A 24,877-nucleotide genomic window follows, 5' to 3' on the forward strand; every position below is an offset into this window, starting at 1 on the left:
AAGAGTGGCTTCCTTATTCTAACACGATCATGCCTCCCTCAAGTGAAAATCTCTTTAACTCAACTATTTGTTTTAATAAGGGTTCCCCAACATAAATGCTTGATGCTGGACCAGATGGTTTTCTTGGGGGCTGTCCTCTACATTGTAGGATGCTGTCAGAATCCCTGGATTCCACCCTCTACTCCAAGCCCTGCATGGTCACAACCAAAAATGTCTTTGAGTTACCAGCTTTTCCCAAGGAGACCAGCTTGTCAGCCCCTAGCTGAGAACCACTGATTTCGATGCTTAGTGGTACGCAAAGCCACCGATTCTTTTCCCCATTAAATAACAGTGTTGCTGAACCAAACTTGAGTCCACTTGCCCACATACAATGAAGCTGATCTACTGACATGGGGTTGTGGTGAAGGAAAGTGCAGCATTTATTACAGGTGCCAAGCAGAGTCCAGGGCAGCTAGTTCTCAAAAAGGCTGAACTCTCCGGTGGGTTTCAGCAAAGCATTTTTAACGGCCAGGTGAAGAAGAGGGTTCACAAGGTATGTGATCAGTTAGTGCACCATTCTCTGATAAATTGATGGTGAGGTAAGGAGATGATGTCACATGGGTTAATATTATTAAACCTTAGGCTCCAGTAGGTCTAGGGGCTACGGTCCTCAAGTAGTTAACATCTTCCTTTGGATGAGAGTTCTAGCATCTGTAGAAATACTCAGGAAATATGTATCAGATACTATTTTCTAGGTACTTCAGTGAGGAGCTAAAGCAGAGGATATGGGGAAACGGTCTGCCCCTGGGGAAGGAACCATAGGAACCAGCTTTGTTACAAGAACAGATACAGATTTGAGGTTCAGATTGTCATAAAGTTTAGAGACAGACAATGAGTAAGTTCTACCTTTTTTTTTAAGGTGACAAGTCCCTTTTGTTTAGCAATTGGAAGAGCAATAGGAAGTAGTCAGGGTTTTTCTGCAATAAATAGTTCTTCTGCCTCTCTTTCCGGTGGTAGAGTCTGGAGAAGACGCGCAGAAATGGCACCTCGCAAGGGAAAAGAAAAAAAGGAAGAACGGGTCATCAGCCTTGGCCCTCAGGTGGCTGAAGGAGAAAATGTATTTGGTGTGTGCCACATCTTTGCAGCCTTCAACGACACTTTTGTGCACGTCACTGATCTCTCTGGCAAGGAAACCATCTGCCGTGTAACTGGGGGGATGAAGGTGAAGGCTGACCGAGATGAGTCCTCTCCATACGCTGCCGTATTGGCTGCCCAGGATGTAGACCAGAGAGGCAAGGAGCTAGGCATGACTGCCCTCCACATCAAACTCCAGGCCAGAGGAGGAAATAGGACCAAGACTCCTGGACCAGGGGCCCAGTCAGCGCTCAGAGCCCTCGACTGCTCAGGGATGAAGATTGGGCGGATTGAGGATGTCACCCCAATCCTCTCCGACAGCACTCGCAGGAAAGGGGGTCGCCGTGGTCGCCGTCTGTGAACAGGACTCCTCAAAGTATTGCTTTCTGTCAATAAATTGCTTTGATGTAAAAAATAAATAAATAAATAGTTCTCACTAAACTGTGAGAGAAAAAGGGAAAACTAAAGTTAATATTATTTACTGGAAATGGAGTTTGAAGGTGAAGCTAAAAGGTGGAGATTCAATAATGGTAAACAGTTTATGCATAAATAAACCTAGGCTTAAACAAGACAGACTTTTTTTCTTCCTCTTTTCTAACAGAAAATTCCATAGTGGGTAGTCTAGGGCTAGTGCAGGGGAATTCTCATTGCGGTTATCTTTTAGGCTCATTCTATCTTTCCACTTTGCCATCTTTGTCATTTGATTTCATCCTCAAAGTTGTCTCATGGTGATTACAGGCACCAGTCATTGCATCAGCATTCCAGGAAGTGGGAAGACTATAAAAGGCTAAATGGCAAACTGAGTCAGCATTCTTTTAAGGAGTTTTCATGGAAATTCTACTCAATAGTTTCCACTTAAATCTCACTGTCCAAAAATAGTCAGATTGTGAAAACTAGTCTTCTCTAACCTTTGCTTATAGCTACTTGGACTTATCAGAGCACTGTTACTATGACACACAGGATGAATGGATATTGCTCAGACAATGTTGGCCTGTCAGCCTCAGAAAGACAATGTTAAAGCAAAACGGGGAGAAATATTAGAATTACTTTTAATGTTTCACAAGCATGTTAATTATGCATGATTTTCCAATTTTTGCCACTGTTTGAGTACCACATCTTCCTTTTCTTAGTCTTGGCCTTTGAATGTACTCATTTTTTTAATTTGATTTTTATTTGTTTGCAAAAAGAACTTTATAGCACACAATAAATGAAAACTGATTTCCCCCTAGTCTGAGTTAGGCATGGTTCATCTGACATTGGTACTATTGACATTTGGGACCAGATAATCTTTGTTGTGGTGATCTGTCTGTCCTAGACAAGGTAAGATGTTCAGTAGCATCCCAGGCCTCTACCCATGAGATATTAAATGTCAGTACTACAAACAAAAATGTCTTTTGGAGGGGGACTTCCCTGATGGGAGTCCAGGGGTTAAGAGTGCATACTCCCAGTGCAGGAGGCCCAGGTTCCATTCTTGTTCAGGGAACTAGATCCCACATGCTGCAACTAACAGCCTAAATGCCACAACAAAGATTCAGCACAGCAAAAAATAAAAAAAAAGTCTCCTTGGGGACTAGGACAGCCAATGTTTCCCTAATGGAAACAATGGTATCACCTCTTATTCCTATAAAAAATTCTTTTTCTATAATACTCATTTTAGTTATGCTTCTCTGATGGAATTCTGATGGATACAGAAGATAATAGTAAAATACAAAACAATTAATAATATAAAGTACTTGTGGGATTTTCACATAGAAAAGATTCCAAGCCTGAAGTTGGGTCTCTGCCAAATAGGGAGATTAAAAAGCATAACACCCTGCCAGTATCCAATAGTCTCTCCTCCTAATGGGACCAAAACCTAAAGAGAATTGAAATGGAAATAATTTTTCTCTAAGTGAGTTAATGTAATTTTGTGCCTTGCCTAGTACCACCAAACAGGAAGCCACACTCATCTGTGCTGGCTGATCTGTGCTGGCATTGATCTGATCTAACTAATGGAGAGGAAACCCAGGAACTGAAGGAGATATATCCAAGACTTGGGCAGAGGAGCAACACACTTCCGTTAATTCCTGTATTTTCTAAATCTTGGACATCTTCAAATTCACGATCATCCCACTGTGGGTTTAAGAATGTCAAGACATTCAGGTATCCACAACTCTTGGATCCTAGAACAGGGGCCCCCAACCTCTGGGGTCTAAGGCCTGGTGATCTGAGATGGAGCTGATGTAATAATAATAGAAATAAAGCGCACAATAAATGTAATGCATTTGAATCATTCTGAAACCATCCCCCCATGCTCTCCCTCATCCCCTATCCCACTGTCTTCCATGGAAAAATTATCTTCTGTAAAACTTATCCCTAGTGCCAAAAAGGTTGGGCACTGCTGCCTTAGAACACAAGCTAAGAGGCGCCATGCAACCACAGCGTGGCATTAAGTGAGTCTGGTAACCAGCTACATCCCCAGCATTCTTCAAGGTAATGTGCATTAGACTTTGGCTTATCAAATTGTTTTGGTACCTACCCTCATGGACTATAAAGCCAAATGTGTGATTTATTTAAAAAGTAAAATGAAACAAGATTAATAATAACGTAGCAACAACACATTCTATTCCACATCAAAAACACGTAGTTTATTTCAAGTTAAAAAAAAAAAATTTCACTGACCTCTTCTTTTTGTGAGTATTTGTTGATGGGTTTTGGCCCCTGGAAAGAGACCTTGACCTTCAACTGGACTCAGTCTTCCACTGAGATTCACAGAATCATTTTTCTTCTTTGAACATTCAATTAGAACTGGCACAGAACCATAGTTCCTTGAACTAAAAAAAAACAAAAACAAAAACAGTACATTATTTTATTTCTGTCCATAGAGGAAAAAAATCAATAGATTTTTGAGTCACACTTTATTTTATTTTCTTTGTAATGCTAAAATACATGCCCACGGTTCTATGTAGGATTACAGGAGAGGAGTTAAAAGGTTAAATGGCGGACAAGCTGAAGATCAGTGGCCTCTTACGGGGCGGCGTCAGACTTTTGGACCTCATTTGCATGTGGACTTCAGTTGCATACGGGCCTCATCTGAGTGTGGACCTCAGTTGCACTTGCAAATCTTATTTGGTTAATAAGAACTATGTCCACCTATAGGCAAGGAAGATTTCCCTTCATCTAACCCAGGAGAAACTTGGGTACTTAAACTTACTTTTCCCATCACTGGGATTATTAAATTTGTACTTCAAAACTGAGGTTTAAATTCCCCACAAAGCTGAGACTTTCGGAGAGGGTGGAAAGACATCCATCTGCCTTCAACCGATAATGCCTTTAATATGCGGGGAGGCTTTGGGCTCTGTGCCTTATGATCAGTTATAGAAGTTCATTCTTCCGCGCCTCTGGGCTCAGACATGCAGGAAGCGTATAAATAGCAAGAGCCGGTCCCTATGACCTTCAGGTACGAGGTAACCACTGAGAACCCACAGCCCCCGGGCCCACCCCACTATGCTCACAACCTCCAGACCACTCGTCCGAAACTGTTCCCTGGGAGCGTAAATCCCAAACCAGACACCTGAATCTGGAGGTTCTAAACTGATCTCTGCAGGCAGTCCTTTCTCGAAGGGCCTCTTTCTCATCGGCTGTGCCCCTTCAGTGTTAATCCAAGCCTTGTTAAAAACCAAAATAGAGTTGGATCAGGTTGAATTTGAGAGATTTCACGTTCAACTCCACGTCTCTTGGAGAAATGATTTTATCTGGTAACTCTGGGACTTCACATCCATTTTAAACATAGCGGTGGGTACATGGAGATCCCAAACTCCGTAACTATCCCTTCTCCCTGCCCTTCCCCAGGGTAACTATACATTCATTCTCTAAGTCTACGAGTCTTTTTCTGCTTTGTAAATAAGTTCATTGTATCATTTCTTTTTAGGTTTTACTTATAAGCAATATGGGCTTCCCAGGGGGTGCAGTGGTAAAGAATCCTCCTTCCAGTGCAGGAGAGGGACAGATGTGGGTACAATTCCTGGCTCTGGAATATTCCCTGGCTCTGGGAGATCCCCTGGAGAAGGAAATTGCAACTCACTCCAGTATTCCTGCCTGGAGAATCCCATGGACAGAGGAGCCTGGCGGGCTATAGTCCATGGGTTTGAAAAAGAGTTGGGCACAACTGAGCACACGTGCACACACACACACATATAAGCAATATGATATTTCTCTATCACAGACTCTAGTCCACACTCAAGAGGAGAAGACACACGGTGGCATGAATACCTGGAGGACACAATCATAGGGGTGTCTTGAATCCTGCCGTCACACTCAGCCTGCAAAAGCCTTCCAGGACTGTGACTGCATCTCACTGAATGTATAGAACGATTTGAGGAGAACTGTCATCTTAACAGTATGGGGTCTTTTGATTCCTATAGTACTATATTTATCATTTCTCTTAAGGATTATTGTAGCTTTCTTGTTGGATCATAAGCTCTAAAGATATCAGTTATGGTGATCTGTAACCAATTGCATAGGACTTTTTGAACTTAAGATGATTTGAAAATTTTTATTTTGTTTCTTTTTAAAATTAATTTTATTGGAGTATAGTTGCTTAACAATGTTGTATTAGTTTGCTGTACAGCAAAGTGAATCAGCTATATGCATATATATATGCATATATATATCCCCTCTTTTTTGGCTTTCCTTCCCATTTAGGTCACTGCAGAGCATTGAGTGGGACTTCCCAGGTGGTGCTAGTGGTAAAGAAATCACCTGCCAATGCAGGAGATATGAGAGACGCAGCTTGGATCCCTGGGTCTGGAAGATCCCCTGGAGGAGGGCATGGCAGCCCACTCCAGTGTTCTGGCCTGGAGAATCCCATGAACAAAGAAGCCTGGCAGGTTATAGTCCAAAGGGTTCCAACGAGTTAGATATGACTGAATCGACTTAGCATGCATGCAGAGGACTGAGTTGAGTTCCCTGTGCTATACAGTAGATTCTTGTTACTTACCTATTTTATTTATAGCTTCAACAGTGTATATTTGGGACTGATAAAGATGACTTTTTAAAATATCCTTTTCTCCCCCTTTTTTGGATCAGAGGCTATAAAGATGAAGCTGGGAATTCTCTGAAGACATCATTGCTACTAATTTGAAAGAACTTTCTAAGCTTGATGCCATCACACAAAAGAAAGCAAATCCAATGATGTTTTTGCCCCCCTGCTCTGACTATAACTTTGTGTGAAGTCTGTATCACACCTGGACTTGCCTTTTTCGATTTTAAAACTTAGTAATATAGTTTCAGTACTAAATAGGAGACCTCTCACATCATATACAGGGAAACTGAGGTCCAGCAAGCTGAACTGACCAGACTAGAAACTCACTCAGCTGGTCCCCTAACTTGCAGCCCAATATTATTTCTGGTACCTCAGGGTACTCTTGAACTATCCTAAGAGAGTAATTCAGATGCAATGGATTTAGCCCTCCCTGATTCAGCAGTATTTGATATTCCACATAAAATGTACTTGAAATTCAGTGTCTCTGCTGGTGGCTGCTTCCTGTTACACCTGAGCTGTGCCAAGGAGGACAGAGAAGTTTTACAAGTAGCTTCAGAGGTAAAATGCATGACTAACATCATACTAGGCTTTCCTAGTGGCTCAGATGGTAAAGAATCTGCCTGCAATGCAGGAGACACAGGTTCGATCCCTGGCTTGGGAAGATCCCCTGGAGAAGGGAAAGGCTACCCACTCCAGTATTCTTGCCTGGAGAATCCCATGGACAGAGGAGCCTGTTGTACTTCAATCCACGGGGTCACAAAGAGTGGGATATGTCTGAACAATTAACACACACACACATTATACCATTCTGCCACCACTTACAAGTGGTGAATTCCCAAAGGCTCAGATTTCTCTGTTTTACAACCCACTCTGGTATTCCTTGGAGAAGGCAATGGCACCCCACTTGTTGGGAGGCCCAGTGCTAAACAGCCTTGAAGGAGAAAGTCCGTGGGAAAATGGTGAAGGGCCAGAAGTACCCAGGCATTTTTGTACTGATTGCTGAAGAACATTTCCTGCCTTTGGCTATGCTCGGCGCCTAGATTTAACAATTAAACATTAAAGACATTGCCTGAGAAAATCGGTCATGGATAAATACATGGGTCACTAAGAATGCACTGTTCCTTGAAGTACCTTTTACTGATTATATCCTAGTCTTGTATGTGTTCTGCTGGCTGTATGCTCTAAACTCTTTGTTCCTTGCTCCTATAAAAAGGCTTGACTGCAGAAATAAACTTGTCAGTCCTTGCAGAGACTGTCCAAGTGTTGTTCTTTCAGGTTCGCCAATTCCAAGTCCCGGAGACATATCTCCAACACCACTACAGCACTCTTGCCTGGAAAATCCCATGGATGGAGGAGCCTGGTAGGCTGCAGTCCATGGGGTCGCTAAGAGTCAGACACAACGAGCAACTTCCCTTTCACTTTTCACTTTCATGCATTGGAGAAGGAAATGGCAACCCACTCCAGTGTTCTTGCCTGGAGAATCCCAGGGGCTGGGGAGCCTGATGGGTTGCCATCTATGGGGTCGCACAGAATCAGACACGACTGAAGCGACTTAGCAGCAGCTGGTATTCTTGACTGGGGTCACAAAAGAGTTGGATACAACTTAGTGACTAAATAACAAAAACAACTTTCCAGAACATGGAAACTCGATGTGAATTTTCATAGAGGTTGAAGAAGTGGGTCATGAGGCAAAAAGAACACACAAGTCACTTTAGCTAAGAGTGAAAATATATTATCTCAGGGACTGAATCTCCAGATCTCTCCCTAAGAGATCAAAAAAGGAAAATAGTCCATTTGTAGTAGGATTTGCCAAAAAAGACTCACATCAGTCAACCATTATGGTTATCTCCATTTATTTTGCTAAAATACTCATGCAAATCCCATTGGCTTGTGTCCCAAGCTCTGCAAAGGCCGCCATATTGCTACCAGGGCTTGGACAGACTGATTGGAAAATCAGTCATCTCAGTTTAAATATGATTTAACACAGCCAATTCAAGAGCTCTTTCTCCCACCAGCCTACAACACCACCCTGTCCAATGGTCCTTCTGCTACTTTTCAGCATTCTCTTTTAAAATTTTTTTCTAACTGGAGGATAATTGCTTTACAGTATTGTGTTGGTTTCTCCCATATGATGTGAATCAGCCATAAGCCATAATATACATATATCCCCTCCTTCTTGAGTCCAGCATTCTCTTTGATGCTGTATTCACATATACTCTGATTTACATGTGCTATGTGCTTCTTGTAAAGTCTCCAAAACTGAGGTGTCCTTTTTTCATTTAAACTCATGACTACATTTTCAGCCTTTGAACATGTAAAAAAAAAATACCATTTTATAGCTATCTATTTCCATTGTGTTTCTGCTGACCTTGATTATTCTCTACACTTCAAGTGGCAATATCCATGTTTGTGTGTATACATAGATATGTACACAAGTGTGTATGCAAATACATACATATATGCATATACATACGCACACATGTACAGAAGTGTGGGGAAGCAGAAAGGCAGAGTAGGAGGGTTTAGGCATGATCACACTGATTTTTCTTTCCTTATTTAGCCATGAATGGCACTGGCTGAAGGCACTTTAAAGAACATCCATTCTCAATATCCTCCTGATCTCATTTATCTCCCTCAGCAGAACTGAGGCACAATGGGAGCCTCACCTACTGCTTGAGTTTTCAAAAGAATTACTGTGGTAAAAGAGAAAAAAAAAAAACCCACAGCTTTTTCATAAATATGCTACTAAAAATGCACAGTTTCAAGATTTAAAAACATACTGTAAACCTGACCAAAGTTAAACGCTATGGCTGATTGCTTCATTAAAAAAAATAGATATATATTAAAACCAGTGTGTTTTTTTCTAATGGAGGATAATTGCTTTACAATGTCATGTCAGTTTCTGCTGTACAAAGAAGTGAATCAGCCATGCTAAGCTGCTAAGTCACTTCAGTCGTGTTCGACTCTGTGTGACCCCATAGACGGCAGCCCACCAGGCTCCCCCGTCCCTGGGATTCTCCAGGCAAGAACACTGGAGTGGGTTGCCATTTCCTTCTCCAGAGAAGGAATCAGCCATATGTATTCATAAATCTCCTCCCTCTTGGAACGCCTTCCCACCCTCACCTTCTCCTCCCACCCCTCCCACCTATTAGGTCACCACAGAGCCTTGAGCTGAGCTCCCTGTGCTATACAGCATCTTCCCACTAGCTATCTGTTTTCCACATGGTAGTGTAAATGTGTCAGTCCTAATCTCCCAGTTCACCCCACCTCCTCTCCCTCCCGTGTCCACTCGTCCGTTCTCTTCATCCGTATCTCTATTCCTGCCCTGCAAATAAGTTTGTCTGTACCACTTTTCTAGATTCCACATGTATCCATTAATATACGATATTTGCTTTTCTCTTTCTGACTTACCTCACTCTGTATGACAGACTCTAGGTCCATCCACATCTCAAAAATGACTCAATCTTGTTCCTTTTTATCCAACTTGTTTTTAAAAGTGTTTCAAAGGTGATCAATCTGAGTAGCAGTTGCCAAGCAGCAGCTGGCACCCTACTTTCCTTAATTTTAAGAATAATGGGGATAATGTCAACAAGTGAATAAAATGTGTTGAATGCTTACAGGTATGTGTACACACAAACATGGAATTATTTCATTAAATTGTGAAGAGAATCCTAAGAGAAAGATGCTTTATCTCTCTTTTAAAATGAGAAGACAGGCAATCAAGGGCCATAAATGCTGTCATGTGTTACAAAATTCTGATATTGAATGAAATTGCCTGAAATTGGCAAGTCTAATTGTGCCACTGGTATCTTCACTTGGAAACTTTCTACTACATTGCAGCTGATTTTATGTAGCATGTTTTTAAAGAGTATATGATGTAAACATCATAAGAATCAGTGGTCGGTGGTATAAAACCCCAGTAGGATAGCAGATGAAATGTATACCCAAGGGAACGTACACCTTGTTTATCCTGCCTTTGATCCACATAGTTCTATGTTATGGTCATTGAAATACACATGTGTGCATCTCAGTCAAAAGATTACAAACTGCAAGAGACACGTGAAAGAATAATCTTTGACATAAAATAAATAGCTAGTGGAAAGCTGCTGTGTGCACAGGAGGTGACTTTGGTGCTCTGCAGAGACCTAGAGGGGTGGGATGGTGAGGAGAGGGAGGCTCTAGAGGGTGGTGATAAATGTACACTTATAGCTGACTCATGTTGTACAACGGAAACTAACAAATTTTAAAGCAATTATCCTCCAATTAAAAACAATCCTATAAGGAACCATTATGGAAAAGGATATTTAAAAAATAATGTGTATATATGTATAACCTAATCACTTTGTTGTACAACAGCAATTACCAGGGTTGTAACTCAATTATACTTCAATAAAAATAATAAAACATTTAAAAAAGAATAATCTTTGAGCCGAGTGCCAATTTTCATCAGTCAGTCATGTAGGCAATTCACTGTTTCATTTTGATGAAAATAAAATTCACCAGAGGCAAGACAAAGAAATTAAACAAAAAGTTTTCTTTGCCTAATTTGGCCTCCTCCTTCTCCTCCAGTGTGCACCTGACTTCTGCATAAACCAGACCTTCCTAATGGCAGAAATACCTGCCCAACAATAAAGGTCAATTTTTCTCCTTCTGGTATCAGCCATGTAACTGATTGGAGGATAAGATTCCTTTCTCAATCCTGTAAAGGTTCATAATGACCCATCACTCACCTTGTACTTTGGTGAAATTTATGAACAATGCCAATATATCATTTCCCTTAAAGATAAAGATTGGTGCGGAACAGACTGGCCCTGTGACCTGGGAACATACTGGGCCACACCTATACTTACTTATGACCTTATTAATGTAACCAGCTATATTACTGGTATTCTGCCTATTTTATGAGATTATTGCTTCTAGTATTACTAAATGTTTCACTGAGCCTCCGATAAAAATAAGGATGACTTTGCAACATGGAATGATTGACCAATAATATAGTTGTATGAGGTCAATGACTGTAATACTGTAACTGTAAATATAATTTACAGTTGTACAATTACAGTGGGAAGAAGCAATAGGAGGCAACAGTTTCCAATATCATAAAAGACCAGTAAGATAGATGATCTGGAGGCATTTGCTTACTGTTAAGAGAGGCCTAGTCCAGTAATGTCTCTTCCCGCATTGCTCAGTGGTTAAAAGTCTGCCTGCCAATGCAAGAGACATGGGTTCAAACCCTAGATTGGGAAGATTCCCTGGAGGAAAAAATGCCAACCTGTTCCAATATTGTTGCCTGGGAAATTCCATGGACAGAAGAAATCTGGTGAACTAAAGTCCATAGGGTCACAAAGAGTTGAGCACAGCTAAGCACACACAGAGTCCAGTAATAATGGCACATTGAGTGGCCCGCCAACAAAATCCTCAGCTGACCTGGAAATGAGCATTTCTAGCACCATAGGACAAATGGGTCCTGAAATGCCTCCCAAGCCTTCTTTGAAATTAGACCAAAAGAGAGGGGATTGTAAAATAAAGAATGTTGGCCATCATTCAGTTGGACAAGAATCAAGTCATTAGCCACTGCAGTCATCAACCTACAACACACTGTGAAAAGAATTCAGGGGTGAAGATCAGGATGAGGCATTTCGTGCTCTGGGTTAACTGGCAGATGTTTGCAAAAGAAAATATGAAACAAGTTCAGTAACACAGTGACAGTTACAGCTGGCACTTATACATATATTGGTTACTTCATGTCATTGTTATAAATGCCTGGGAACTATTCCTACTATACCCATTACACAGATGAGAAAACTAAAATAGATAGTAATTTGCCTGAAGTCTAGCAAGTAAATAAGTAAGTAACATGTCTGGGATTGGACCTGGGACAATTTGGCTTCAGGAAATTGCAGTTTTCTATTTCTAAAATCTGAAGTGGGAACTTCTCAGGTTAGCCACTTTTCCAATCACAATGTCAGTGATGGAATTTATTGCATGATTTGCTTTTCAGTAATCACCATTCACTGTGAGAAGTGCTTGTTCAAAGTCATTTGCTGAGTTCGCCAATCACCCAGTGATACTTTCAATGAATCCATTAGAAAAAGCATTTTCTGAGCACCAATTAATCTGTACTTATTAATGAATAATTAGTGTGCAGCATCTAACTCTCTCTTATCCAGACAATGCAAAACCAGGCAGGAAACAGGGATGATTTATATATAAAGACGATTATGCAAGCTCCTTCACAAATTAATGGAGGTAATAAAACTCACAGCCATTTTTACGCCTAAGCCTTCCCATATTTCAAAATAAAGGCAACTGAAAAGGTTGGTAAGAGTGATGTGCTGAAAGCCAGATCACACCGCCTTGCAAGAGCTGATTGCCAAGCATTTTGTGAGCTTGTTGTAAATATAACCATTATCAAAGAATTTAAAACCAAGCAATGTTCTAATCCCCCGTGAAAGAGATAGTTAACACTATTGCAATGAGCAGTGCTGAAGCTGAAAGAGGTTTCAAGCTAATGAGTCTAGATCTAGTGAGAGTGAAAAATCATTTCAAGTGGATTACATATCAGACACAGTGACAACAAGCTTAATGGGAAGAACAGAGTGAGAGGCGTTGCCATCAGTCAAATCTTGATTGAACTGCAACCGTGTTCTATCTACTGAGACACAAGATCACAAAAATCAACCAAACATCATCTGGATATCAATTAGCTCTATGGAATTTACAATAAATAACATCCTATTTCTATTATTCATTGTAAATGGTGTGTTACACATCCTTTACATCAGAACTACCCATAATAAACATATTTACATATGACATGTTTAACAATTATAAGTATTTTCTCACTATCCCATAAAAAAAGTTTTTTTCTTTTAGTGGCCGTGTAGATAAATAGCTACTATATAAGAAAATTATAAAAGTCATAATATCATTACCTATTCTACTTTACCGTATCTGTATAACAGAGTCCACCAAAACTTAGTAATTTGACTGTGAGTTGTTTCTGATGAGTTCAAGATTATTTTGTTTATTTAGTTAGTACTTTTATGACTATTTATTACTACTATTTATATTGCTACTATTTATTACTTCTTTTTTTTTTTTTTGCTGCATTGCAGCATGTGGGATCCTAGTACCCTGACCAAGGATGGAACTCAGAACCCCTGCAGTGGAAGCACAGAATCCCAACACTGGACTGCTAGGGAAGTCCCAGTGATCTGATTTTTCACTACATACAACTCAGTGAAAAATATATACAGTCATCCCTCCATATTCATATCTGCAGCTTCCGAATCTGTGGATTCAACCAACTGCAGATCAAAAAGATCTGAGAAAAAAAAAAAAAAAACCCAGCAAGTTCCAGAAAGCAAAACTTGAGGTTGCCATTCCATTTACATTGTATCAGGTATTAGAAGGGCTTCCCTGGTGGCTCAGAGGGTAAAGAATCTGCTTGCACTGTGGGAGACCCAGGTTCGATCCCTGGGTCAGGAAGATCCCCTGGAGAAGGGAATGGAAACCCTCTCCAGTGTTCTTGCCTGGAGAATTCTATGGAGAGAGGAACCTGGTGGACTACAGTCCATGAGGTCGCAAAGAGCTGGACATGACTTAGTGGCTAACATTTTCACTTTCACTTTCAGGTGTTATAAGTAACTTGAAGATGATTTAGGGAGAATGTGCACAGGTCATGTGCAAACACTGCTATTTTATATATGGACTCCAGCATCCATGGTGTTTGTTATCCACAGAGTGGATTCCTGGAACCAGCTCTCCACAGATACACAGACAACTGTGGTGAGAAATACATTTCATGTCTCACTACCCATGCCCACACATACATATGTACCACAGAAATAAAATTTTACAAATCTATAATTTCTTTGTCAAATGAAATGACCTTCAATATTTTCTTCTTTCTGTTCTGTTCTATTTTGTTCTGTTCTATTCTACTTCATTTAAGATGTTGGTTTCAGTAAATAAATATCCACACACATACATACATAAAATGTTGGTTTCAACTCTTACTGAATGCCAATGATCCATTGTGACCTGTCAGAGACTTATGGAAAAGTGCTCCCCAACAAATGGATGACAAGATAACATCATTTCCATTAAAAAAAAAATACAGTTTGCATTAAAAAAATATATGTTCAGTTCAGTTCAGTTCAGTCGTTCAGTCGTGTCCGACTCTTTGTGACCCCATGAATCACAGCACGCCAGGCCTCCCTGTCCATCACCAACACCTGGAGTTGACTCAGACTCATGTGCATTGAGTCAGTGATGCCATCCAGCCATCTCATCCTCTGGTGTCCCCTTCTCCTCCTGCCCCTAATGCCTGCCAGTGTCACAGTCTTTTCCAATGAGTCAACTCTTCGCATGAGGTGGCCAAAGTACTGGAGTTTCAGCTTCAGCATCATTCCTTCCAAAGAAATCCCAGGGCTGATCTCCTTCAGAATGGACTGGTTGGATCTCCTTGCAGTCCAAGGGACTCTCAAGAGTCTTCTCCAACACCACAGTTCAAAAGCATCAATTCTTTGGCTCTCAGCCTTCTTCACAGTCCAACTCTCACATCCACACACGACCACAGGAAAAAACCATAGCCTTGACTAGACGGACCTTTGTTGGCAAAGTAATGTCTCTGCTTTTGAATATGCTATCTAGGTTGGACATAGCTTTCCTTCCAAGGAGTAAGCGTCTTTTAATTTCATGGCTGCAGTCACCATCTGCAGTGATTTTGGAGCCCCAAAAAATAAAGTCTGACACTGTTTCCACTGTTTCCCCATCTATTTCCCATGAAGTGATGGGACCAGATGCCATGATCTTCATTTTCTGAATGTTGAGCTTTAAGCCAACTTTTTCACTGTCCTTTTTCACTCTCATCAAGAGGCTTTTTAGTTCCTCTTCACTTTCTGCCATAAGGGTGGTGTCATCTGCATATCTGAGGTTATTGATATTTCTCCCGACAATCTTGATTCCAGCTTGTGTTTCTTCCAGTCCAGCGTTTCTCATGATGTACTCTGCATAGAAGTTAAATAAACAGGGTGACAATATACAGCCTTGATGTACTCCTTTTCCTATTTGGAACCAGTCTGTTGTTCCATGTCCAGTTCTAACTGTTGCTTCCTGACCTGCATACAAATTTCTCAAGAGGCAGGTCAGGTGGTCTGGTATTTCCATCTCTTTCAGAATTGTCCACAGTTTATTGTGATGCACACCAGTCAAAGGCTTTAGCATAGTCAATAAAGCAGAAATAGATGTTTTTCTGGAACTCTCTTGCTTTTTCCATGATCCAGAGGATGTTGGCAATTTGATCTCTGGTTCCTCTGCCTTTTCCAAAACCAGCTTGAACATCAGGAAGTTCACAGTTCACATATTGCTGAAGCCTGGCTTGGAGAATTTTGAGCATTACTTTACTAGTGTGTGAGATGAGTGCAATTGTCTGGTAGTTTGAGCATTCTTTGGCATTGCCTTTCTTTGGGATTGGAATAATCATGTATTTTTTACATAAAAATACATTTTTCATTAAAAAAACTATTGCAATAATTGCAACCTTGTGCACTATACAGTTTGTGGAATTCTCCAGGCCAGAATACTGCAGTGGGTAGCCTTTCCCCTCTCCAGGGGATCTTCCCAACCCAGGGACTGAATCCAGGTCTCCCACATTGCAGGCGGATTCTTTACCAGCTAAACTACAAGGGAAACCCAAGCATTTCACAGTATATGTAAATCAAGTCATCACATCATATGCCTTAAACTTATACAGTGACATATGTCAACTATTTCTCAATAAAACTGGGAAAAAAGCCCATAGACTGGAATAGGGATTTAAAAAGAAATGTGTTACAGAGATACAGTGAGACATAGAGGGACCTTAGGTTGTTATGTATATTGTTATATGAAAGAAGCCAATCTGAAAGGCTGCATACAGTATGAGTCCCACTCTATATCATTCTGGGAAAAACAAAGCAATGGAGACAATAAGCAGATCAGTGGTGGCCAGGAGTTGAGGGGAGGATGACAAACAGGAGAACAAGAGGAATCTGTGGGCAGTGCAACTTATACGCTTGACACTATAATGGTGGATACAGGATATTATGCACAGAAATGTACAACACAAACAGTGAACCCAAATGTAAACTGGACTATAGTGAACAAAGATGCACTGATACAAGTCCATCCACTGTGAGAAATGCATCACACGAAGAGTAGAGGAAAGGACTTCCCTGGTGGTCCAGTGGTTAAGAATCAGCCTCCTAATGTGGGGGATGAGGGTTCAATACCTGGTCAGGTAACTAAGATCCCACAGGCCACAAAGCAACTAAACCTGTGTGCTACAACTAGAGAATCCATGCACCACAGTGACAGAGCCCACATGACACAAGGAATAAATAAAATTTATTAGCAGAAGGTATGTAGGGGAGAAGGAGTATATGGAAACTTGCTGTATTTTCTGCACAATTTTCCTGTAAACCAAAGCCTATTCTAAAACATATATATTTATTTTAAAATGTAGACTAGAATGGAGATTAAATGTAGCATTTCCTATGGAAACTTTTTTTTTTTTTGCAGAACTGGCAAGCTCCATCTTTACTAGTGGTGACATTTCAATATGCTCCCCCTGGTCTTAACTGTGCTGAAAGGCTTTATCTTGACAAGGATGTCTCTCTCACCATACTTTTAGGTGACATTTTTATATACTGCACAGAGAGATGAAAATTCATCAGTGGCTTTCAAACCATCCTTCAGTTCTCTGTGCATTTGTGCATCTCCCCCTGTTTATGTTTCGATAGCTTGTTTAGGGGCAAGTTCCAGAACACGAGAAGGATTCATCTCAGACAAACTCCCATTCATCCCGTTAGCTCCTCCAAATCATTGCCTTACTAACCAACTTAATTTGCAAAGGGTTCATTACCTCACTGATTAGAATTTAATGGGTTTGTTAGGAGACAGATCTGTAAATAAAAGTTAGTTGGAAAGTGTTATGTGTTTCTAGGAAAAACAAGTGCCCAGGATAGAGCAGGGATTAAAAAAAGAAAGGGTAATATCTATGAAAAGGAGATGGGACAACAAACAAAACAATGTCTTGGAGAAGGAAATTGAGCTGAATCTTTGGTAGTTGCAACAAAAACTTACTGGTTAATATACCTAAAAGTGGGGAGGGGCTCCAGGAAAGAGAAGAGTTTTGTTGCTGTAGCAGAGTTAAGAACCTAGGGTCCAGTGGCACCTAATTTAGCACAGAACGCTAACAGGTGAATTGCTTTTTGGCCATGCCACACAGCGTGTGGGACCTTATTAATAGTTCCCCCACTAGGGTCCAACTAGGATTCAAACTTGTTGCCCCTGCATTGGAAGCATGGAGTCTTAACCACTGGACTGCCAGGGAAGTCCCTAACTCGGTTATTTTCTGACAATATCATGAATCTTTCTTTCTTGTTCTGCAAACCATGCTGTGGTTTCTTGATTTGCCACTGGAATGTTTTGCAGTTGAGAGACTGGGGTCAAATTCAGAAAAATGAACATTAGTGAACAGGGACTGTGCCTTGAACAAGATGGCAAGAGGAAAACAAATTCTCCCCGGTCATAAAAACACCATGATTTACTTGTACTTGGAAATCAGTTTTCCGAGTGTCGAATTTTAAAACAAAGGAGCTCATTTTTAATGGTTTCTACCCTAGACAGTCTGACATGAGGTGCATGTAAGGAATTCCTCATATAACATCAACCATACATGTAAACATCAGGTGGAGAGGGAGGGGACCTGGTAGCCAGGATGTGGGGAAATTGGGTTGATATTGAAACAATGGCTCTTAATTTTTCCCTGTATTTAAACCTCTCATCCCTCCTGGCCTATCAGCTTGTCTCATTGATCAGGAGGACACGCCCTCTCATCACTCTCCTAGGGGGATTTGCATACGGAATTAAAACAGTGTATTAATACGTCTTCTTAAAAACTGAGTCTTATTTCATTCTGTGAGAATGTCTTACTAGAGTCAAACTGTTCATTTCCAGGCTCTTTTGTACCTGGGATTTTGAATGGGCTGGGAGAGGATTCCCCATCACATAAATAAACACAAAGCTTTAAGCTCAGTAATGCTCCAGAATCATAACATTGGCAGATTATTTGAACTCCCAGTAGCAAAGTGGTTTGCTTACCATTCTCATCTTAAGATGGAAAACATGAAGGCAAAATGTGAGCAGTGTTTGCTAGCTTCTAATGTATTTATTTTTGCCACGTCATCCACAAATATGCACTGGGCTCTCCTGTATATATCAGGCTCTAGGCAAAAGGTACTAAAAAGCAGAGACATCACTTTGCCAACAAGGGTTTGTATAGTCAAAGCCAAGGTTTTTCCAGTTGTCATGTATGGATGTGAGAGTTGAATCATAAAGAAAACTGAGTGCCAAGAATTGACGCTTTGAACTGTGGTGCTGGAGAAGACCCTTAAGTGTCCCTTGGACTACAAGGAGATCAAACCTAAGGGAAATCAATCCTGAATATTCTCTGGAAGGACTGATGCTGAAGCTGAAGCTCCAATACTTCAGTCACCTGATGTGAAGAGCTGACTCATTGGAAAAGACCCTGATGCTGGGAAAGATCGAGGGCAGGAGGAGAAGGGGATGACACAGGATGAGATGGTTGGAGGGAATCATTGACTCAATGGACATGAGTTGGAGCAAACTCCAGGAGATAGTGAAGGACAGGGAAGCCTGGCAGTCCATGGGGTCACAAAGAGTCGACATGTCTTAGCAACTGAACAGCAACAAGAAAAGGCAAAAGGTGCAGAGCCAACGTGACTCAGCACAAGCCACAGGGCACAAGGATCAGAGCTAAAGGAGTAGATCCAACATGGAGCCGGATCTGCTCTCCTCTGTTACACTTAACAGTGAAAGAGGAAACAGAAGAGGGGTCAGTGTCACAGAGGGATTCGCAATGCTACAGTACTTATTCTTGAGACTGAGGAAGGCACCATCAGCCAAGGAAATTGGATGGCTCTAAAAGCTGGAAAACGTAAGGAACAGAATCTTCCCTGGAGCCTTGGAAAGAAACTAGCCTTACCAACACCTTGATATTATCCACAAAATGCCCCTTTTCAATTTCTGATTTCCAGAACTGTAAGAGAATGAATTTGTTTTTTTAAACCGCTAAGTATGTGATACTTTGTTATAGCACCAAGAGACATCTGATGAACTATGCATATTGGGGAAAATCACAGGGAACTTGAGTTAGTCCAACCGCTGTAATTAGCTGTGGATAGCCTGGAGCAAGCCACATACATTTTCTTTTTTTAAAAAATCCTTTCTTTCTTTGGCCATATCGAGTCTTACTTGTACCAAGCAGGGTCTTGGTTGTGGCCTGCAGACTCTCTGGTCATGGTGCATGGGATTAGCTGCTCCTTAGCATGTGGGGATCTTAGTTCCCCAACCAGAAATCGAACCCACATTCCCTGCATTGCAAGGCAGATTCTTAACCACTGAACCACCAGAGTCCATGTTTAGAGTAGATTGGGACTTTAGAGACCATCTAAAACAGGGTCAGCAACTATGGCCTGTGGGCTGACCCTTGTCCTGCAAAGTCCACCTGCTAAAAATGTTTTTTCATTTTAAATGGATATAGAAATCCTTATATAATGTTCTTGATTTTGCCTTTTTGACCTACAGAGTGATTTACTATTTGATCCTTTACAGAAAAAAAAGACATATTAACCCTTGATCTAGAAAAAGCAAACAACAAAACAAAGCAATATGAAAATAATGCCTCCCTTTGGACCCTCTGCATTGCTTAACTGGCATCCAGCTACACTGAGAACTAGGTCTTCCCATATTTTATTCCAAGCTTTTCTCAAGAGTCCACCTGAAGACACTTATGTGTGGGGAAGTTGATAGGCTGTAATTTTCATAATTGATTTTTCAAAGGAGTAACAACCTAGAAACTGCAGACCCAGTATCATCTTGGAATGTGTCACGGATCTTAAAACTATGGTGTATGCAATTAACGATCCCTCAGCATGCTGTTCAGCCATGAAGTTAAAGACACATTTTGTTTTCCAAATTTGCTTTCTGCTTCTCCAATACTTAAGAGCCCAATTTCCACCAGCAGAGATGAATAACGACCCACCCCAACCTATTTGCTCTGTGTGGAGAAGATGATCAGACGTATTGATTTTCCTTCCCCCTTCTTCTTGCTGCTAGAGACTGGAGGAAAGATGATCTTGTTTTCCTTGGATGCTGCTGGGCTTCAGATGAAGTAAATAATGTGCATCTCTGAGGAGGAACCATGAAGTTCCAAAATTAGTAAATATATTTGGGCAACTGCATACAGCTCTAGGTTTGGGGAGAGAAGCTTGGGAGTTTTCAACTAACAAAATGATCCTCAGGACAGACTTCTTACACATTTACAAAAAACCAGAAAGGATGCTACCCCGTGTAGAAAAGGTGTTTTGTGTACCTTGGAGTTTCATGTCTTAGTTGCCAAGAAAAAATCTTTATGTGTTTTCTCCATTATCTGCTTTATTTTTAAGTTTTTTAATAATTAGTTATTCATTTATTTGGCTGAGTCCGATCTGAGTTACCGCATGTGGATTCTTCTCCCCTGAACCAACAGGGAAGTCCCCCTTCACTACCTGCTTTAAATCGTCTTCAGTTAGTTCAGTTCAGTCACTCAGTCATGTCCAGCTATGTGCAACCCCAGGGACTGCAGCATGCCAGGCTTCCCTGTCCATCCCTAATGCCCAGAGCTTACTCAAACTCATGTCCATCGAGTCGGTGATGCCATCCAACCATCTCATCCTCTGTCGTCCCCTTCTCCTCCTGCCTTCAATCTTTCCCAGCATCAGGGTCTTTTCAAATGAGTCAGTTCTTCACATCAGGTGGCCAAAGTATTGAAGTATTGGAGCTTCAGCATCAGCATCAGTCCTTCCAATGAATATTCAGGGTTGATTTCTTTTAGGATTGACTGGTTTGATCTCCTTGCTGTCCAAGGGACTCTCAATAGTCTTCTCCAACACCACAGTTCAAAAGCATCAGCTTCTGCACTCAGCTTTTTTTATGGTCCAACTCTCACATCTATACACGACCACTGGAAAAAGCATAACTTTGATTAGATGGACCTTTGTTGGTCAAATAATGTCTCTGCTTTTTAATAAGTCATCTTTGGAGAGTGTAATTTATATACAATACAATGTACCAACTTTAAGTACAGTTGGATGATTTTGATGCCCCTGGGCCTGAGTCTTAGAGTGCAGACACGCCTTGTCCCCTTCCCTCCCACTGGAGACTGTACACAGTCACATTTATGAGAAAACACAGGGACCAAGGATAACAGACAGATAACAGACAGATAACAGAGATAATCTACAGGTGGTACTTGAGTTCTCTTCTGGCCAGATTGTGGGAGCCCTAGAGCCTTGGTTTACTACCTTGAGTTTGAATTCAATAAAGACTCAACCAGCGACACCAAACAGCACAGTTTCTGGAGAGTGATACTGCTTAATGTGGATAAAGCCATAGTAATTAATCTTCTTCTAGCACTAGAGTAATTAATTTCAAATACCTTCCATTGAAGAGTACAACACCATGAACAATTTTCCCTTAAAGACCATAAATTAAAATGTTGATCTGTGTTTTCTTTGGTGGTCAGCATTCAGTGCAATCCACTGGGATAAAATTGGTTGTTAAGAAGGCACAGTGAATCCAGGCTGGATACCTGAACTCAATGACAAACAAACAAACATAAATTATTTTAGAAAGTTCTTCAATATTCCATCACTGGATTTCTTTTATTCCCCCTCCTGTTAGCCAGAAAGTATTAGTTTTCATAGCATTTCTTTTTGCCATGACATAACTATAAAGCTGGAATATTACATTTGTGCATATAATTTTATGTGTAACTAAAATACTTTCACTAGAGCTGGTATACTTACTACATTTTGTTATTGGAAAAGTCGAGGTTTACTTTTCATTCTATTTCTTCTCTTATATATCTTCTATCTGTGGTCTTTGTTTTTTCTTTATTCCACTTGTTAGATTCTTTATCTATTAAAGACATCAACCAAGAGTTTATAGTCTAAACCATATTTGAAAGCACGTAAAATTCCATCTTAACACAGATTTCATATTTAACCATATGGACATAATATGTCTTACAATGATTTTCCCCTTGTTGTAAATGCTCCACATTTTGAAATATATAACATTCCATTCCAAAACACGAGCACACTATTTGAGAATCAGGCCATCTGCGTACGATCAAGGATGTTCCCATTCACATACCAGCTTGCTATTTGCACAGGGTGTATCCATCATGTCTCAAGGATGAGGAAAAAAATAAGACGCGAAGCATAAAGACAAAGCACTAGGAGAGTACAAAATCAGATTACAGTCTTGCTTCCACCAGGGAGTAGCTCAATCTTCTTTATTCTGAAATTAGCCTGTGCGTCCTGAAGAGGGCGCACGCACATTCCCCGGGAGTGCTGCCTCTTCACACAACAGCTGTTACCAAGTTATCTAAAGTCTGGGATAAGTTCTTCCATCAGGACTTCTCCTCCCTCTGTGAGGGGGTACAACTTTCTCTTTCTCTGCCTCCTTATACTTTCGTGTCCTTGGTTAATCGCTCTGACTCCCCGTTTGGAGACCTGATCCAAGTGTTCTCACCTCACCAGCTCAGTATTTCTCATCAATTAACTACCTAGCCCTTTCCCATAGGAATACACTGTTTAAAAAAAAAAAAAAAATATATATATATATATATATTTATTTATTTATTTATTTGTGGCGGCTCAGCAAGTCATGTAGGATCTTGGTTCTCTGATCAGGGGTGGAATTCAAGATCCCTGCAGTAGAAGTGCAGAGTCTTAATCGATGGACTGCCAGGGAAGTCCCAAGAGTCCATTCTTCACCTTCAGCTGAAACATATTGTGAAAGTGTCAGTTGCTCAGTCATGTCCGACTCTTTGTGACCCTACCAGGCTCCTCTGTCCATGGGATTCTCCAGGCAAGAATACTGGAGTGGGTTGCCTTTTCCTTCTCCAGGGGATCTTCCCAACCCAGGGATCAAACCAGGGTCTCCTGTATTGCTAAGGCACCAGGGAAGCCATCTTTAGCTGAAACTCTTCCCCAAATCCACCTCAGCCCTTCTCCCAAAGGGGAGCCTACGACAGCATTGCATCACTGGTTTCTATTTATTCCAGGTGACTTGGTTTCTGTGCAAGACGTCATTAGCATCAGGAGGAGCTCTTTTCACCGGGGCCCCTCCAGAGAGATGTCTCCTTGATAGCCAAGGCATCTACACTCACCAGACTCAAGTCCAACTGCCTCTTTGAATCACTTAATTTTTGTCATTAGAAGAATGCAGCCACCTCCGTGGTGGCTTCTTCACACCTTTTTCCAGTGAATATGTGAATTTTCCTTTGACACATTTTAATCTTAGTTTCTCTTTTGATTTTTCAGAAGGTGCCTAACTCCATTTAACTTTTTTACAAATCTTAGGAAAACATTTTAAATGCGTAGGTGGAGGTTGGGGCAGTGCAACACAATGAAGTTAATTTCAGGGAAAGGATAACCATACTTACTTTTCTTCTCTCTCCTGCCCCCCTTTTTTTTTCCTTCAAGCTTTAATACATGCATTGCTGTAGTCTGGCTTCGAAGCAAATTAAAATTATTTTAGTGTACAAACTGCCTGGAAAATCCCAGGGGCGGGGGAGCCTGCTGGGTTGCCGTCTATGGGGTCGCGCAGAGTTAGACACGACTGAAGCGACTTAGCAGCAGCAGCAGCAGTGTGCAAACAAAATTCGTAAGGGGTAAAATCTTCATTTAAATTTTCTATGTTCTGGATGAAAAAAGCAGGAGTAAAAAATGATGAGCAGTTTTATTTTATTTATTTTGGATTGCACTGGGTCTTCATCACTGCGCGCAGGCTTTCTCTAGTTGCGGCCAGCCAGGCTTTCTCTAGTGGCCAGGCAGGGCTGCTCTTCAGTGTACTGTACAGTAAGTGGGGTGCATAGACCTAGTGACCTCGAGGCAAGTGGGATCTTCTCGGACCAGGGATCGAACCTGTGTCCTCTGCATCGGCAGGTGGATTTGTAACCACTGGACCACCAAGGGAAGTCCCTGATGAGCAATTTTTTTAAAAAGTACCACTAACCGAAATACCGTCCTCTTAAAATAGTGGTATAATTCAATTTAAAATTATAGTTTCCCATCCCGTAGTATCACATACTAGTGCCCTTGAAGCTCTTTAAACAAATTTATCATTTATTAATAACTCAACCTAGATTATATCTCATCTTCACAGAAATAGAGTTTCCCTCTGGTCAATATGTTCAGCTCACATACCACCATTTCTCCACCTTATATTCTAGCAACAGCCACTTAAGTGTGATGGCAGGCATAGGAACAAAAAACTTCGACTAAGCTCTGACCACATAAGTGTTTGAGATGTTTATTATTTCTTTGCCTACCGTGCACTTTCATTCTTTCTTAACTCCGCTTACACAAATCTCTCTTGGAGCATCTGTCCCACATTTTTTGCCAACCAACTTCACGACCCAGTGGGGCGTCATCCATTCACGACGCTTTCTGTCTGCCCCCAAGCTGCACTAATTACTTTTCCACCAAGCCCAGCCGTATATCCTTTATTTAAGTCCTATTGTACACATCTCATTGTATAGTTTCTGTATTTGTTTTCTTATTTACAGCATAAGCTCCTTTCCACAATAATGCCATTCCTATAAATATCCCAAAGAACTCT

The 24,877-nt window shown here is 41.0% G+C and overlaps 1 pseudogene; it reads left to right on the forward strand.

The window, feature by feature from the left end:
• Positions 1–980: 980 nt before the first annotated feature.
• On the forward strand, positions 981–1,499 carry LOC539005 (ribosomal protein S14 pseudogene; annotated as a pseudogene).
• Positions 1,500–24,877: the final 23,378 nt, after the last annotated feature.

The sequence above is a fragment of the Bos taurus genome, chromosome 17, assembly GCF_002263795.3.
Source record: "Bos taurus isolate L1 Dominette 01449 registration number 42190680 breed Hereford chromosome 17, ARS-UCD2.0, whole genome shotgun sequence".
In the NCBI taxonomy this organism is placed as follows: Eukaryota; Metazoa; Chordata; class Mammalia; order Artiodactyla; family Bovidae; genus Bos; species Bos taurus.